Consider the following 15752-nt stretch of genomic DNA (forward strand, 5'->3'; position numbering starts at 1 on the left):
TGCTGCAGCCTTTCCTGGATGCAGGGAAAGTTTCTGGAAGCCGGTAAAGGCTCTGACAACAGGAAAGCAGTGGGGAAAGGAGCCTTTCCTTACTTCAAAGGAAGGCTGTGACAGTGGGAAGCTGCTGAAGCCTTTCCCTGCTGCCTCCCCTCTGCCAGAGCCTTTCACTGACAGGTGTTGTGTCCATAGCCTGCTTTTCAGTGCAGCATGTAGCTACACATACAATACACATCACCACCAATGGTGAGTAGCGTAGACATATCTTATAATGCTCTGGCATAATTGGCCTCCTTCCATTCTGTATGCCTTCCCGTACTTTACATTTGTCTTTCCTGAACCACCTCATATGGAAATTCACCTCTCTCTTTCATTTAATCCTAACCCTTTCCATTTTTATATTATCTGAGTTAAAGTATTCTCCATTCCCTTCTCTGATTATCAGATTGCAATCCCCTTACCCAGGAGAGTTGTACATCCCTGGAAAGTAATCTCAGTGAAGTCAGTCTTTTAATGTAACATATTATTCAGCATGGGTAATGGATCATAATTTGGCTCAGAGTGAGACTACTCATAATTAAATCACTGAGGGACTCCACAGAACATCTTATTAATTGCAAATATATTTGACATCTAGGGAAGGTCTGTCCTGCCTTGTGGTGGGCAACTGAGACCTAAAAGTACAAATCCAGTCAATACGGTATCTTAAGGGAAGGTATGTCATTTTTGGGGGGGAAGGAGGGCTTTCCCCGCCTATTATTCCCTCAGTTTACCATTTCCCCCTTAGCTCTTTATTCACTACCCCCTTTCCCTCATTACACACCAAAGCTATTTTCTTTCCAAAAAGCAATAATTTAATCCTGTGCCTCGAATGTGAATTAGGAAAGGGAAGTCTACATTCTCCCAGTATAAACAAAATATTAAAGTTATCACTTGCTAACATGGAAGGAGGAAGCTAGACGCATGAGGAGGCAAATTAGCCAGAGGATTTCTTAACATTTCAAAACAGATATTTTCTTTTCAGCACTGTGGCAACCCCATTTCTCTGCTTCTTAGGGACTTCCCCCCCACCCAACACATCTCCCACTACACTTTCATAGAAAATGTGGAGTTTTTCCTTTCTCATGAATAAGCAGTAAATAGCTGGGGTAGCCATATTTCTGGCTTCTGCAGTTTGAAAATTGCATAGAGGAGCCAATAAGAGCAGAGGAATTATAGTAGTCATTTGGAAGAGAGATTTGTATATACACAGTGAAACTCCTGAGTAATAGCCATAGTGTGATCATAAAAACCAAACAGCCACAACCAGAGTGAAGGGACTTGCATAGACTCAGACTTTAAGGTCAGAAGAGACTATCATTATCATCCCGTCTGACCTCCTGCACATTGCAGGCCACAGAACCTCCCCCACCCATCCCTGTAATAGACCCCCTAACCTCTGGCTGAGTTACTGAAGTCCTTAAATAGCAGAAAAGCTATACAGCACAGTTCTTCCTGAGAAATTGGCAGCATTACTGCATTTTGGCTGAGAAGTACATTTCAGTATAATTTTACTGTAGTTTCTACTGCAATATTTATTTACAATTTCTTTATTGGAACAGATAGTGTAATAACTACATGTATTGTAGATGTACTTTCTGTAACATGTAACATTTCTTATTTGCTATGGTTTTTACTTCCGTTTCTGTAACAAAAGTCTTCAATAATAATTATACTGTCTATTGTGAGTATAAGGGCCAAATCTTCAGCTTGTGCAAATCAGTGTATGGCCTAATGCTTTGTATGGGACTAGATTATGCTCTTCTATAGAGAACACTACAATTTTTAAAATCACACACAACAACCGTTAAAAGAACATTAATTCTTGCAAAGGCAAACACTCAAAGTTTTGTGTATATCTGTATTGTGATAGAGACTTTAATTTCATAATCACAAACTGTTTTTTTTCCAAAGGACTCCTGCCTTATTCAATGCACTGGATGGATGGTGCTCACTTAATGAGCAGCTATTAAATATTTTGTTTTCTCTTTATTGTTCAATGTGTGGCCCAGGCTTTATTTACTGCACACTATTCAAACACTGCTCTGAAGACAACAGTGTTGATTTCCTCCTGGGCTTTTCTGTGTTGCTCTTCACTACAGTATCTGTGTCCTTCACAAACATTAATGAATTTATTTTCACAACACCCCTGTGAGGTTCTGAGGCAGTACTATTCCCATTTTACAGATGGGAAACTGAGACACAGAGTGAATTAAGGTCAAAAGTCTGAACTAATTTTGGGTGCCCAGTTTGAGACACCTGAGATTTGATTTTTCAGAGTATGTAGTATTATATAGCACTCTCTATGTTCAAAGCACAGCTTTCACTGACTTCACTTTCAGCTGTGAGTGCTCAGCACTTCTGCAAATCACATTCTAAGATCAGGTGCCCAGTAAATGAGCACACAATTAGTGGAAATTTTGGTTCAGGTGATTTGGCCAGAATCATGTAGGAACACTGTGGCAGAGGCAGGGATAGAATCCAGTACAACATTCAAGTGACTTGCCTATGGGACCATCATTTCTATTCTCATAATCTCTTGCCTCATTCACTACACCCCTTCCTGAGGGTAGGGTGCTTTGTGACTGTTGGGCAGTTCTGAGTGGCATTCACTGGCTCCTAGGACTCCTTTGAGGAGCAGTGAGCACTGATTGGGCATCTCTGCTTGGTGACCACCCTCTGAATCACTTGTTGTGGCATTATGTTATGACCCCCTTCTCTTTGTTTCTCTGTGTTCATTTGTTGTCCCCATGATCATTTGCCTAGTGGTCTCAGTGGACTGGCCTTTTGTTTTTGGTGGGCCTAGGCTCAGTACCTGCAATAGGTACACTTCCAACTTCTGCAACAAATGAAGCAGGAATCCTATAGCCAACAGTCTCCTTCACTACACAGCCCTTCATAATCTCCAGACCAACTCCATCCTGTGCAATGAGTAAGCCAGGAGTCCTGTGATAAAAACACCATATGATCAATGTAATTAAAGACTGTATCAAAATACATATGCTTAAGGGGGCTGAGTTAAGACTGCAGAGGTAACCTTACTTTTGAGTGCATGATTCTGCAACCTTTGTAATGCTTTTTAACGGTATTTTATAAGTTTTTAGAAAAGTAAACTGAAAAAAAAATCAATGAAATTCCATCATGTGATAACAATATCCAAGGATCCATGGATCAGCAAGTTGGAACCTTTAGATCCACCACAAAGATCTTTGCCACTTACAGGAATGGAGTAACTGATAGCCGTAGTAGGCTGTCATCCTCTGTGTGGATCAGCCCTAGAGGGGGATTGGAAAATTTGCCAGTTTAGGTTAACAGAACTTAGTTGACGACAGAGGAATAGTGAGAGTTAGAATCTTAGGTTCCATTCCAGGCTCTGGAAGAGAGTGTGATCTGGTGGGCACAGACTCTTCTGCCTTTTCCTCCCTTCCCCTTCAACCACTTCCTCTTGCAGTCATTTCTCTTCCCTACCCCGGCTCCTTATCCCAGGCCCATTTTCCTCACCCATCCAGTCACAATCTTCATTACTCAGGCATCTCATACTACTCCTAATCTCTTTGTCTGATCAGTCCCAGTCTCCACACCCCAGCTCCCAGTCTCCATGCCCAACCAGTCTCAGTCTCCCACAACTCCTAGTCCCAGGTTCCCCTTCCTTGCCCCACTCCTCAATCCTCAGTCTCTCTGCCCACCCACCTAGCTGCTTCTCCAATCTAATCCCCCTACTCCCCATGTCCTGATCTTGTCGCCTCTGCATTTGAATAAGGCAGCTTCCTCCTCCATATTTTCTAAATTCAGCACTGTGGGCATTGAGAGCACAGGAGAGACATTCTCCTTGCATTCAGTTCTGCTCTCTGGATCTGACCCAGTCTGCAGCAGCCCCAAGCAGCCAATTGCAGAGAAAGTCCTGCTCAGCCCCATGTTGAAGCATGCTCAGTGCGGATGGACTTTTCAGGTAATTTAGCTGTGGAAGGTCTAGGAAGTTTCTACTGAGTCTGTGCATACAGCAAATTTTCAACTAGGCCAAATTTGGGTAGACATTCAGAGGGACACCTAAAGAAATCCCTGATACAAAGGCCACCACCCTGCCAAGTTTCAATTCCCTGTTCCAAAGCAGAGGGATGCTAGAGCTGTTAAAAAAGGTCACTGGCACTTTTTTAATATGGGCAAACCAATGTATTTTTCCCTAGCCTTGTTCTTTGAAATAGCTGATCTGTTTTGGCTGAAGGCTTCCAAAACTATTCAGCCTGAGGGAGACACCTGGCATGAGACCATCTAATTAAGTTTGGCAAAGTTATAATTAGAGCTGGTCAGGAATTTTTTGACTGAACAATTTTTCAACAGAAAATACTGATTTGTAGACAGGGCTGGCTCCAGCTTTTTTGACACTCCAAGCGGCATAAAAAAAAATAAAAATAAAGATAAAGCCGTGACCACTTTATTCTTCGGCGGCAATTCGGAGGGACTGAGGGACCCGCTGCCAAATTGCCGCCAAAGACCCGGACGTGCCACCCCTTTCCATTGGCCGCCCCAAGCACCTGCTTCCCGCACTGGTGCCTGGAGCCGGCCCTGCTTGTAGAAACCAAAACTTTCATAGGTTTTGGTGAATTTCCCAAAAAGTTTCCAAGTTATCAAAACAGGAAATTTTAACATTTTCTAAACAGAAAAGCTCCATTTTTTGTTTGTTTGAAATGATTTTTTGTTCAAAATTTGTTATAGTAAAAAATTATAAAAAACCCTAAAGGTTGAAATCTAAATAAAACATTTTGATTGACCCAATATGATTTTTTTAAACAAATTTTCAATTTGTGAAAAGTTTCAAGATTGATTTTTCATCCTCATTCAGAAGGTCAAGAAACTTTTTTTGAAATCTCAAAAATTCTCGCAGGATGGGAAAACAGTCTCCCACCCAGCTTCAAGTATAAGCAGATAAACAGAGGAGTCTTATATTGTTAAGTACTGGGCAAGTATTTGACAATACTGTCAGTACTACCAGCCCTGTCTATAATAATAAATGTAAGTTTGGTATAATTACTATGGCACTATTACAACATCGAAACATAGAGTACACTCTTAATACTGTAATTAGAAGGCACTGAACCCTCATAATTCACAATGAAGGCTACAGGTATACAGTCCTTACAAGTCCTTTATATAGCGCCTAGTTGTAGGCACCTGAGGTTGAAAGTTTCGGCCTAGAATTGTACTTCAGAATTTTTTCCCCATGGGCTACCCCTACATATGCTTATCAGACCTAGAAGAAATCCTCTGAGCCAAGGACTTAGACAGGCATTCCATTTCCTCCCATTAAGGATGGAAAGTTTGATTGCTTTGAATACTGCTTGAATTTGACTGTCATGATTTTAAAAAACAAAGATTAATAATACAGCCAAGATTTTAACATGGACAGCCATAGCTCCCAAACCCCCACCCACCCAGGAAATGGCATACTCCAAGCAGAGGATTTAACCCCAAAAGAAAAAAGAACCAAAGACCACTAGCGACTTTGCTATTGCTACTGATTTTAGATGGAAGGTATGCAGATACTACGGTGATGGGTGATGGTGTAAATCCCGCAGAAGATAGATTGATTTTTAAAAGTGACTAGCTCTTTTGGATGATTCAACTTTAGGTGACCAACCTGAGACACCTTTAAGAGAGTATTACATTTTACAGGAAGAGGCTCAGAACTTTCTGAAAATTAGGTCACCCAGGCCCACTAGCCACTTTTGAAAATTTTGGCCTTTCTACATCAGCCCCTTTGAAGATATAAAACAATTATTCTTTCAGTAATAGATACTCAATTAAAAACTTGTGATGTTCCACTAGCCCTGTCCTCCAAAATCCTTGAGTAACATAAGGTCCCTGATGACCTTCCAGATGGTGCAGCTTTCTGTATGGCACTCAGATAAACAACATCAAAATGTGTGTCATTCTTTTAAAATCTTGAGGTGGCCACACACGCATGAATGGTCATGTTGCTTCTCTCAGGTAATCCCCGTTGAGTGACCGATGAGGATGTTTGGAAAGCATTTGGTGGACAGGAGGTTAGCCACATTAAAAAGTCTTTGCATAAACTATACTAAGATCAGAGGCACACATTATTCCTACAGTTTTAAAACCTAGATTCAAAGATACCACGTCTGTTTCTCTCCCACAGGGTGAGGCTACTACAAGAAAAAAAAAGATTCTCCTTAATTAGGTTGCCAACTCTGTGTCAGCAAGGATTACTGAGACAGAAAAAAGATAGGATAACCTTTTTCATTGACAGAGTGCCCAACAGTAAAGTAGGCAAAAAGAAAAAAGCAATAGGAAAAACATATAACATTAAATCTACCATCAGAAAGGTGAACATCTGCTAGAGTTGGCAGAACTTGATGTCCTTTTGCTTGAGTGTAGGATGTTACAGGCCACATTCTGACCACAATTACATCTGTGCAAAACCATTCGAATCACAATTCTAACCAAAAAAACAGAATGTGGCCCTTTATTTTTAAATACAGATGTGAAAGGTCCTCCTGCTCTAGAAAAAGTGTGATGGTGGCTGATGGAAAAATCCACCAGTGGGAGCATGGAAAGACAAGAGTATATTTTCTTATTTATTTATATTTTTAAATGTGCCTGTTCAACACTCTGAGAAACCAAAATAGGCTTCACCTTTTGTAAATGTAAAGGAAACTGCAATTAGCTGGAACAGTGTAATGAGAGCCCTACGCTAAATAGTCAAGAATATATATAGTGGCAAACATTTTAAAAGTTCTTTTTTTTCCAGTGGGTGTGCTTGAAAGTTCATTCTAATAGCAAAGATTTTGAACATATTCCTCATACTTAAAACAGAGCATACCACTACAACTAGTAACATCTCTAAAATCTCAGTGATTTTATTTTAAGTGCACCAACTGTACCTCTTTACAGATGGTAATTTTACTGTTGGGGGAAGTGTTCCCATATTCTTATAATGATGAGTACTTTCAGAACTGAACATTTCTTCTCTACTAGTAAAAAAAAGAAATATATTTTTAACTGCACTCGTTTTACTTTAGACATCTACAATGGTAAACATTTTCAAGAAAGCGTCCACCAGTTAAGGGTGCCACAATTTTGGAGAATTCCTCTTGAGGGTCCTCTAGGTCCTCAGTGGGATGTGGCGTACTGGCGTAGCTCCATTGTCTTCTATGGAGTTACAGTATTACAGTTTACACTGCCTGAATATCAGGCCCCTTGCAACTGATTTTTAGCAGCGCTGAACAACACCCAAAATTCCAGCTGAAGACAGTGGGAGCTGTAGGTGGTTAGGACCTCTGAGAATGAGGTGCAAGGTGTCTCAGCCTAGGCACCCAAAATTAAGGCATCCAAAATCAGTGGACACTTTTAAAAGTTTAGCTGAATAGATTTAGTCCTAGGGAGTTACAATTGAGTGCACTATTATTTTCCAGGAAACAGTCCCATTTTTAGTAGCAAGCTCTAATCGGTCAAAAGCACGCCCAGAGCAAAAGTACAGTTTCTAAACTTTTTAACTTCAACTCTTCATCTACTTTTGATGGCTTACATGACAAAAGATATTGAGGAATTACTTCATTTGTTATCCTATAATTAAGTGCATAGTGCCACAGCTTCTGATATCACCAACCTCAGTGAGCTTGTGAATTGTTACTCCTGTTTGTCTCTTCTCTGTCTTTGTAGTATCATTCAGTTGAATGAAGGAGATGGACCTGTGGGCAGATATGTAATATAAGACAATACTACTGCTTCCTAATTTCCTGTACCTTTTTAGAGAAAATATTTGGGGGAATGTTTTCCATTGCATTTTCTTGTTTTGTTGTTGTTGCCAGCTGCTCCTCTTTTTACCCTTTCTCATACAAAGAAGTTTTATAAGTTTGCCATAAAGTTGTTTCCCTGGAAACAATGTTTATGGCCCAGTTTTCTTTTCCTCACCTCTTCTGTCGCCAAGAAAAGAAAACATTGCTCAGTGATTTTAACAGTACAGATTGTTAAACTAGAAAAGGATTTCTTTGGTTCACTGAATCGGGACTTATGTACTCTTTATACCTCTATTCCAAAGGACAATATATGGCAGCTGCCTATCCTATAAAATGAGATTCCATCTAAGGCTAAATGATGTCACAGCCAATACTATTGTCTGATAGCATCAGATCTTGGATCAGTGTACCAGAACAGTGTTAATGAGATCTCAAGCAATACCCTGTTTTTTATGTGAATGTAAAATCACAGTCCTACCCCTGCTATTAATTATTTGTGAGTATTAAGCATCCTATGGCACCATCTGCCATGAGATAACATGTTAATGTCAAGGCCAAATCCTAACTTGGACAGTTACATTCTGCCTACCAACCCACCATCTCCCTCCCTTTGCCACCAATCCCATAGTAGTTCCAAATGAATATGGCATTCTTTGGATCCTGTACTACACTATTGTGTAGTATTACTGTGCGCTCTTACACAGCTGAAGTATTTTTCATCAGGGTTCTTATCATTCACTGGTGGATGAATTAGTCTTTTGCATCCACTTTATAAGTCAGTTGGTAAAGCACTTGGGATAAAGGAATTATATACATTTAAGACATCATTTTAACAAGCTAAATTTAAATCTGAACTTTCCTCCCTACTATGTCCTTTCCCCTCTGCTATATATCTTTTGATTTGATGGAATAAACTTTTCTGTTACAGCAACATTTCCAGTACTGCCACAGACTAAAATGTGTCTTATCTCTTTCTGTAAAGGTTTCCTTTCATTCACCTTCTTTTCTGCTTTAGTACTGTCACTTGTCAAACACTGCCAAATTGATCTCACTTCCATAATGTGGCTTTGTCACTGAAAATGTGAGCACATTTTCTTGGTCAGTAACATGCAAAACCTTAGGCATGGCATCCTTCCAAAAGCAAAATTTAAAACAAACAAAAAGTCCAACTGCTAAGTCAGTGCTTTACATCTCTAAATGATTGACAAAGAAAGACTGAGGTGAACATGAGTGCTTCAGTAATAATAGTTTGATAAAATGTCATATAAATAAATGATTTGGGGGCTTTGGAGTGCATACGGTCTTTTTGTGTGGCATGCTAGTAATTTAAAGATGTTGAATGTAAATGGAATTGTCAGTTCCACCTGTTGAGAGCACATGCTTTGGACATCAAGGATGAAGAATTCTGAAAAGATTTAACAGCTGCACTTGTTATTTTCAATATTGCAACTAAGTCTTTTTCTTTTAAGAATGCTTAACGAAAAGGAAAAGTCCTTCTTTTACCCTTAAAAAGAAGAGGAACCTTTTTTGTGTCATCCCTACTGTAATTTCAAGCTTTCTGATTGGCTTTGTTTTGTGTTTCTATTCCATGAAAAAAAAAACATTTAACAAACTTAACAAGCTGTGTAGCATGATTAAATCTGAAAAGACAACTTCAAAGAAAATGTTTTATGTTTTGGAGTTATTATTTCTTCATTAGTATTGTTAAGGGCACACGTTTTAGAAGATGCACTTGGCCTTACCTAGGCTTACTTGTGCCATTGGAAGTACTATACAATCACTTTTTGAATGAAAGACTATTTGAAAGACTCATGAATATGTAAGTTCTCTATATTGGAGATCAGAATGAGCCCAAATCTTGCCATTATTAAGAATACCAGTAATAATATACTGTCTACTCACATCTTCCTTTAGAGATACACAAGTCCAGACTACAGTCTGGGGATATTTCTCACAGAAGCAGACAACCATAGGAAACTGTAGGTTATAGTCAAATTTGCAGTGAGGGAGGGATAAAGATTGTCTTTGGAGACAGAAACTGTATGTATTATTTTTAAATAATTGTAAATGGCTAAATTGACTAATGCAACTTTCATACTGAGCTATACTGTTGAACCTTAGCATGTTTATTTATTAGGAGTAGGTTTTATAGATTTATTTATTTATAATTTCAATGGCTAATACTGATGTTTATTTGTAAGTTGTAAAAGGAGTAGGACCTATCTTATAGCAAGCACTCCTTCCTACCAGACCAGTCTTTGCTCTTGCTAACTCACCTCACTCCCTGGGCTAATTCTGTCCGAGCGCTCTGAAGGAATCTAGGGGAATCAGTTTCCAGCAAGGTTAATTGTTTTACTTAATCCTTCTTAACAAACAAAATCAAAATCTTACAGATTATTCCCTCGAGTCTGTCCAGGCCAAATAGTCCCTTCCTCAAGTCTGTTCCTCATGCCAGTAACTCCAGTAACCAAAATTTCCTGCATTTTTCCTCAGGGTATGGCTACACTTGAGATTTGCAGCGTTGGTGGAGGCTTTCCAGCGCTGCAATTAGTAACTGTCCACACCTGCAGGGCACATCCAGCGCTGCAACTCCCTGGCTGCAGCACTGGCCGTACACCTGGGTCTGCTTGGGGTATAAGCATTGCAGCGCTGGTCGTAAAGTGTGGCCACACACCAGCACTGTTATTGGCCTCCAGGGTATAAGGATATATCCCAGAATGTTTTTAACTAAATTACTCCCTTTGTTTTGTTATGCTGCCTCTCTTTGTTTTGTAGTGAACTCAGGGCTCCGGGAACTGCTTATCTAAAAAACAAACACAGCTCCTGTTTGCCGTGATCAATCTGTAACTGACTGAACAATCAAATGAGATAAACCCACTACCTTGCTGTGAATAAGGCAGGCACGGGGAAGAGTGTTTGCTTGATGAGAGAAACAGCGGGGGGGAGGGAGAGAAAGGGAGTCCATTGGAGCAGCTGCTTATCTGGTCTGCAGGCTGTTTGCAATTAAGAGTAAGGGGTTGGGAATATTTTCTGATTTTGCAAGGCAGGGAGCTGATACATAGTGTCGGCTCCAAAAATCCACTCTCTCTCTCTCCCCTGGTCCCTGTCACACTGCACCCCACCCTCCTCTTTTGAAAAGCACATTGCTGCCACTTGAACGCTGGGATAGCTGCCCATAATGCATCACTCCCAACAGCGCTGCAAATGTGGCCACACTGCAGCGCTGGTAGCTGTGAGTGTGGCCACACACCAGCGCTTTCCCTACACAGCTGTACGACCAGCGCTGTAACTCCCAGCGCTGCAACTCTCAAGTGTAGCCATACCCTCAGTCTCATCAATAAACTCATCCACACAGTCTCCCCTTTTGTCTGTTTGGTTTCTGGAGCAATTCCTCTCTGCAGTAGCTCCAGCAGCAGTCCACTGGGAGAACTGACTCTAATCTTTCCAGAGGGTTTTGCAGTCCAGCCCCCTCATTTGCTGCTGCCTTCTTTGATAAAGATCAGCTAATTAAGTTCTAGGTCTTTCTCAGGTGCAGTGGGAAGGGTAATCAGCCAGCCAACTGCAGGCCTCTGTCCCTGAAGTACTGGTATTCCTTATACATTCACATAAGCAATTTTTTTCTATTTTAATCAATCTAAATTTTCACAGTTTTGCAAAATTATGGGTTTTAAGCATTTTTTTCAGTTTTTAATCTAGTTACATTTTCACAGTGGCAGTAAAATTATGGGAGGCAATTATTTAATGAGACTAGATGTTGAGATTCAAATAGTTAAAACTTTATAACCACTAAAACATAAAATGTCAATATCATGTCAAAATATGCAAAGTAAATGTCCTTAAATCAAACTGTAGTTCTCAAGCAGCATTTTTCTCACTTTCCTTATCTGTAAATTTTGATTATCATCCAGGGAAATATTTTTTTCATTGGTTTGTGGTACAGTGAAATCAAAGTTTACCAATATTTACAGATAAAAATCTAAATTTTTCAGGCCTCATTATGAGCCCAGATATGCCAGGGAACAAATCCTATTTTTGACCTTTCTATCGGAGGTTATCTAAAAGTCATCTGTCTTCCTTATCAGATTTCAGCTATTCAAGTACCCTTTTGAGATACAGTCTTGAAATTTAGTACACATTACATGTGGATTGTTGGCTGCAAAAGAGAAGGAACATGACATTTGACATTTCTATCATAGGTCACTAAAGTTCATTTTAACAATTTACCAAAAAAAAAAAATCCAAACAGGAAATGGTCATAAGTGTGAAGCCTGCAATCTCAGTGAGATTGTGTGAAGCCTCCATAAGTGTGAAGCCTTCATCTCACATCACCAGCTCTATTTAATGGATTTTAGCCAAGAAAATTGTCAGATAAACAAGTGTGTCACAGATGCCAATGTTGATAGCTATGTCCACCCAACCCTACAAGCTGTCATTTACTAGTTTAATTGCATCTACAGCAACTTTATACCGTGATGATTGGTGCTTTATAAGTACAGATGAAATTTACCACTGAATGTTCAAATGCTCATTTTACATATGCAATTTAGGTGTTCTTGTTTGAAAATATAGCTCTGTCAATTGGACATGTTATGAAATTGATTTTGGGGTAGGTTAGGACAAAACCTGGCTTCTAAGGTTTTCAAAGAAACATAAAATTATTTAATCCCTGGTAGGGTGGTCCTGGCCCATGAGGCTAATATTCTAAATTCTAAAATATGTTGTCCTGATCCTTCCGGCTGTTCTACATGGACAGATGACTCTGCCCATGCAGACTCTTACTGACTTCAGATGGTCTCTGTGTTAGTGCAGGAGGCCAGCAACTCAGACCAGCCTGTAGAAGTGGGGCTTTGTAACAATATGATGTAATTCAACACCACCTATCTCCATCTCAAAGCAGTACAAATTCATCAGACTGTAAGTATATCTTTTTAAGGAATCACATGATTTTGCTGCTGTAATCTTATCCTGCTTTTGCTTGTTTTGTATTTTCTTGTTTTGTCATGTCTATTTAGATAGCAAGCTCTGTGGAGCAATGACTGCAACATTTACATCTTCTAACAAATAGCCCACTATTAGGAGCTAAATATTTTAATAATTATTGTAAGTTTTGATTCCCATTAGAGATTAGAAAACACAACTAATGTTGCCTTTTACATACATAATTAAGAAATGCAACAACAATCTTTATGAACTCATTATTAAGGATGTTATAAAATGTATTAGGAATGCAGAAGATGATAGTCTAGCAAGCATTCTTAATGTAGGATTTTAAGTTTTATAAAGTATGCTATTAATTATTTGTATTACAGTAGCAGCCAAATGCCTTCATCAGCATTGGAGCCCTGTTGTGTGAGCCATTATACATGCACATAGGAAGAAACACACTCTACTCTGAAGATCTCACAAGCTAAATAGAAAAGACAGAAAAAAATGTGGGAGAAAGGTAACATTATTATCCTTGTTTTCCAGATGAGGGTATAAACCATGAGGAGATTAAGCAATTTACCCAGTCACACAGGAAGGTCACACAGGAAATTGGTGACAGAGTTTGGGAATGAATCTCCATCTCTTGAATTGTAGTTCAGTGCCTTAACTACAAGATCAGCCTTCTTTTCTGATGTAGGAAACAGCATTCAGAAAAGTCGCTATCTATTCCAACTCAGACAGGAGAAAAAAGCCAGTAGAAGGTGCTATAAGGTGCAGCTAACAGTGAATATTTATAAAGAAAACCTTGGGAAAGTGGTAACAGAAAAGTAATCCTAATGGCATATTAGCAATACTGAACTCTAGGACATCACCTGTTTGTCATTGGCTCAAATGGAGTTATTCCATGAAACAGTATTGCAAACAGGTGATGATTTCCTCATAATCTGGGATTGCAGTAAATACATGGAATTTTCTATTGAGATTTTAAAAGCTCCTGCTCCTCATAGAAAATCCTTTTCCTGCTGTTATAAATAACATTAGATTAGCCTTGGAGATTTATTATATAAATTTGTGGTTAACAAATGCTGCTGTGTTTACAGTTTGAATGCCCTCAAAAGATAGTCCTACTAAAGAAAAAAAAAGTATAAGTCAATTGTTCTTTGTTCTACTCTGTAAAGAAGTGTTCTGGAAGAAAAAAAAACTTGTGTCACTTGTTTCATTTGTGATGAAAGGGCAGAGCTAAAAAGGTGCAGTGACATTCAGGAAAGTGCATACTAAGGCCCGTTTTTTAAATGTGGCACTTAGAGCCCATTCCAAAGCTCACTGAAATTACATGAAACTTCCATTTGTTTTCAACAGGCTTCGGATCAGGGCTTTAAGTCAGAACACTCACTTCCCTATAAATACAGTAACCCCTCACTTAAAGTTGTCCCGGTTAGTGTTGTTTCGTTGTTACGTGGCTGATCAATTAGGGAACTTGATTGTTTAAAGTTGTGCAATGGTCCCTTATAACTTTGTTTGGCAGCTGCCTGCTTTGTCTACTGCTTGCAGAAAAAGCAGCCCATTGGAGCTAGCTGGTGGGGGCTTGGAACCAGGGTGGACCAGCAGCCCCCCCGTCAGCTCCCCACTCCCCTAAGTTCCCTGTGTAACAGCCACCCAGTAGGCTACCAATTGCCGGCAGTTCAGCTGTCCCTCTCCCCCTGCCTTGGAGCTGCTCCCAGGAGCCTCCTGCTTGCTGTGCAAGGGAGGGGGGGAGGATGGGTGCTAATGTCAGGGTGTGTCCCCCCCACCTTTATCCCATCCAGAGAGCAGGGGGGACACACCACAGGACTCAGAACTGAAGGAGCTTCCTGGCAGCAGCTGCTGTCTCAACTTGCTGATCTACTTAAAAAGGCAATGTACTTAGAGTGGGGTCAGCGTACTTACAGGGGCAATGCATGTCTCTTTGTCACACACATGGTGTGTGTCTCCGTCTCTCTCTGCCATGCTGTCTCCCCTCCCTCCATTTGTGAGGCTACATTAACAACAATGTGTTAACCCCTGACAGCTCAGCTGAGTACTAGTTCATCATTTAGCAGTAAGGCATTCCCTGGGAAATATCCCACCCTCTTCCATCCTCTGACTCAACCAAACTTCACAATCATCATTGCTATGTAAAGTATTAAACTGTTTGTTTAAAACTTATACGGTGTATATGTGTGTGTATAAGATATAGTCTTTTGTCTGGTGAAAAAAAAATTCCCTGGTACCTAACCCCCCCATTTACATTAATTCTTATGGGGAAATTGGATTTGCTTAACATCATTCCACTTAAAGTCACATTTTTCAGGAACATAACTACAATGTTAAGCAAGGAGTTACTGTACACATGTTATTGCACCAGTGCCCCTCTTTGAGCACACTCCATTTGATCTGGAGGGTCAGCAGAAGGCATTTTAACATGATTTCAGAGAGACAAACTCTCTGCTTAGCTGCTCTTTCTAGTATAGTTTAATGAAAGCATGATTTTTAAAGTCCCTTTTGAAAAGTGACTACACACAGAAGAATCATAGTTTGTGTAGTTAAGGAGGAACTGGAGGGATGGAAAGTAGTTTTGTTGTTGTTTTTCCTTTGGCAAAATTTCCACTCCAAATGCAACAATTGTATTATTATATTTGATGGGGCACAGGGCTCACAAAGGAATCGTGCAGTAACTTCAGCATCAGGAGAAGGCTAAGCCTGGGGAAGTGGCAGTGGTTTTGTATTAGGTCTATCAATCAGTGTGTGAACCGTCACACAGTGATAACTATTTTAATCTCATGAAGTATTATTTTGGTCATGTCTATTCTTACTGTGCTGCTGCATAGAAACTCCTCATGATAGTTAATTGTATGATAATTGCGAATTTGAAGCACAGGCGTTGTAGAAGAGCAGGCCTTTGGCCTAGACTGTCACTCCCGAGGCGCTGAACATGACAATTTGGCACCTTCTGCTCTTTCCTCTGCTACTATGACTACCAATGCCCCCCATTTAAAATGTATAATAGTTATATAGCTA

General features: G+C 39.9%; 1 long non-coding RNA gene across 1 annotated transcript in view; it reads left to right on the forward strand.

The window, feature by feature from the left end:
* Positions 1–12704, forward strand: part of LOC120401449 — a 29123-nt gene extending 16419 nt beyond the window's left edge. Inside the window, exon 3 of the long non-coding RNA XR_005596455.1 lies at positions 12595–12704. This is a non-coding gene — a long non-coding RNA (uncharacterized LOC120401449). The remainder of the gene's footprint in view (positions 1–12594) is intronic.
* Positions 12705–15752: the final 3048 nt, after the last annotated feature.

Source organism: Mauremys reevesii, linkage group 1 (genome assembly GCF_016161935.1).
Source record: "Mauremys reevesii isolate NIE-2019 linkage group 1, ASM1616193v1, whole genome shotgun sequence".
In the NCBI taxonomy this organism is placed as follows: domain Eukaryota; kingdom Metazoa; phylum Chordata; order Testudines; family Geoemydidae; genus Mauremys; species Mauremys reevesii.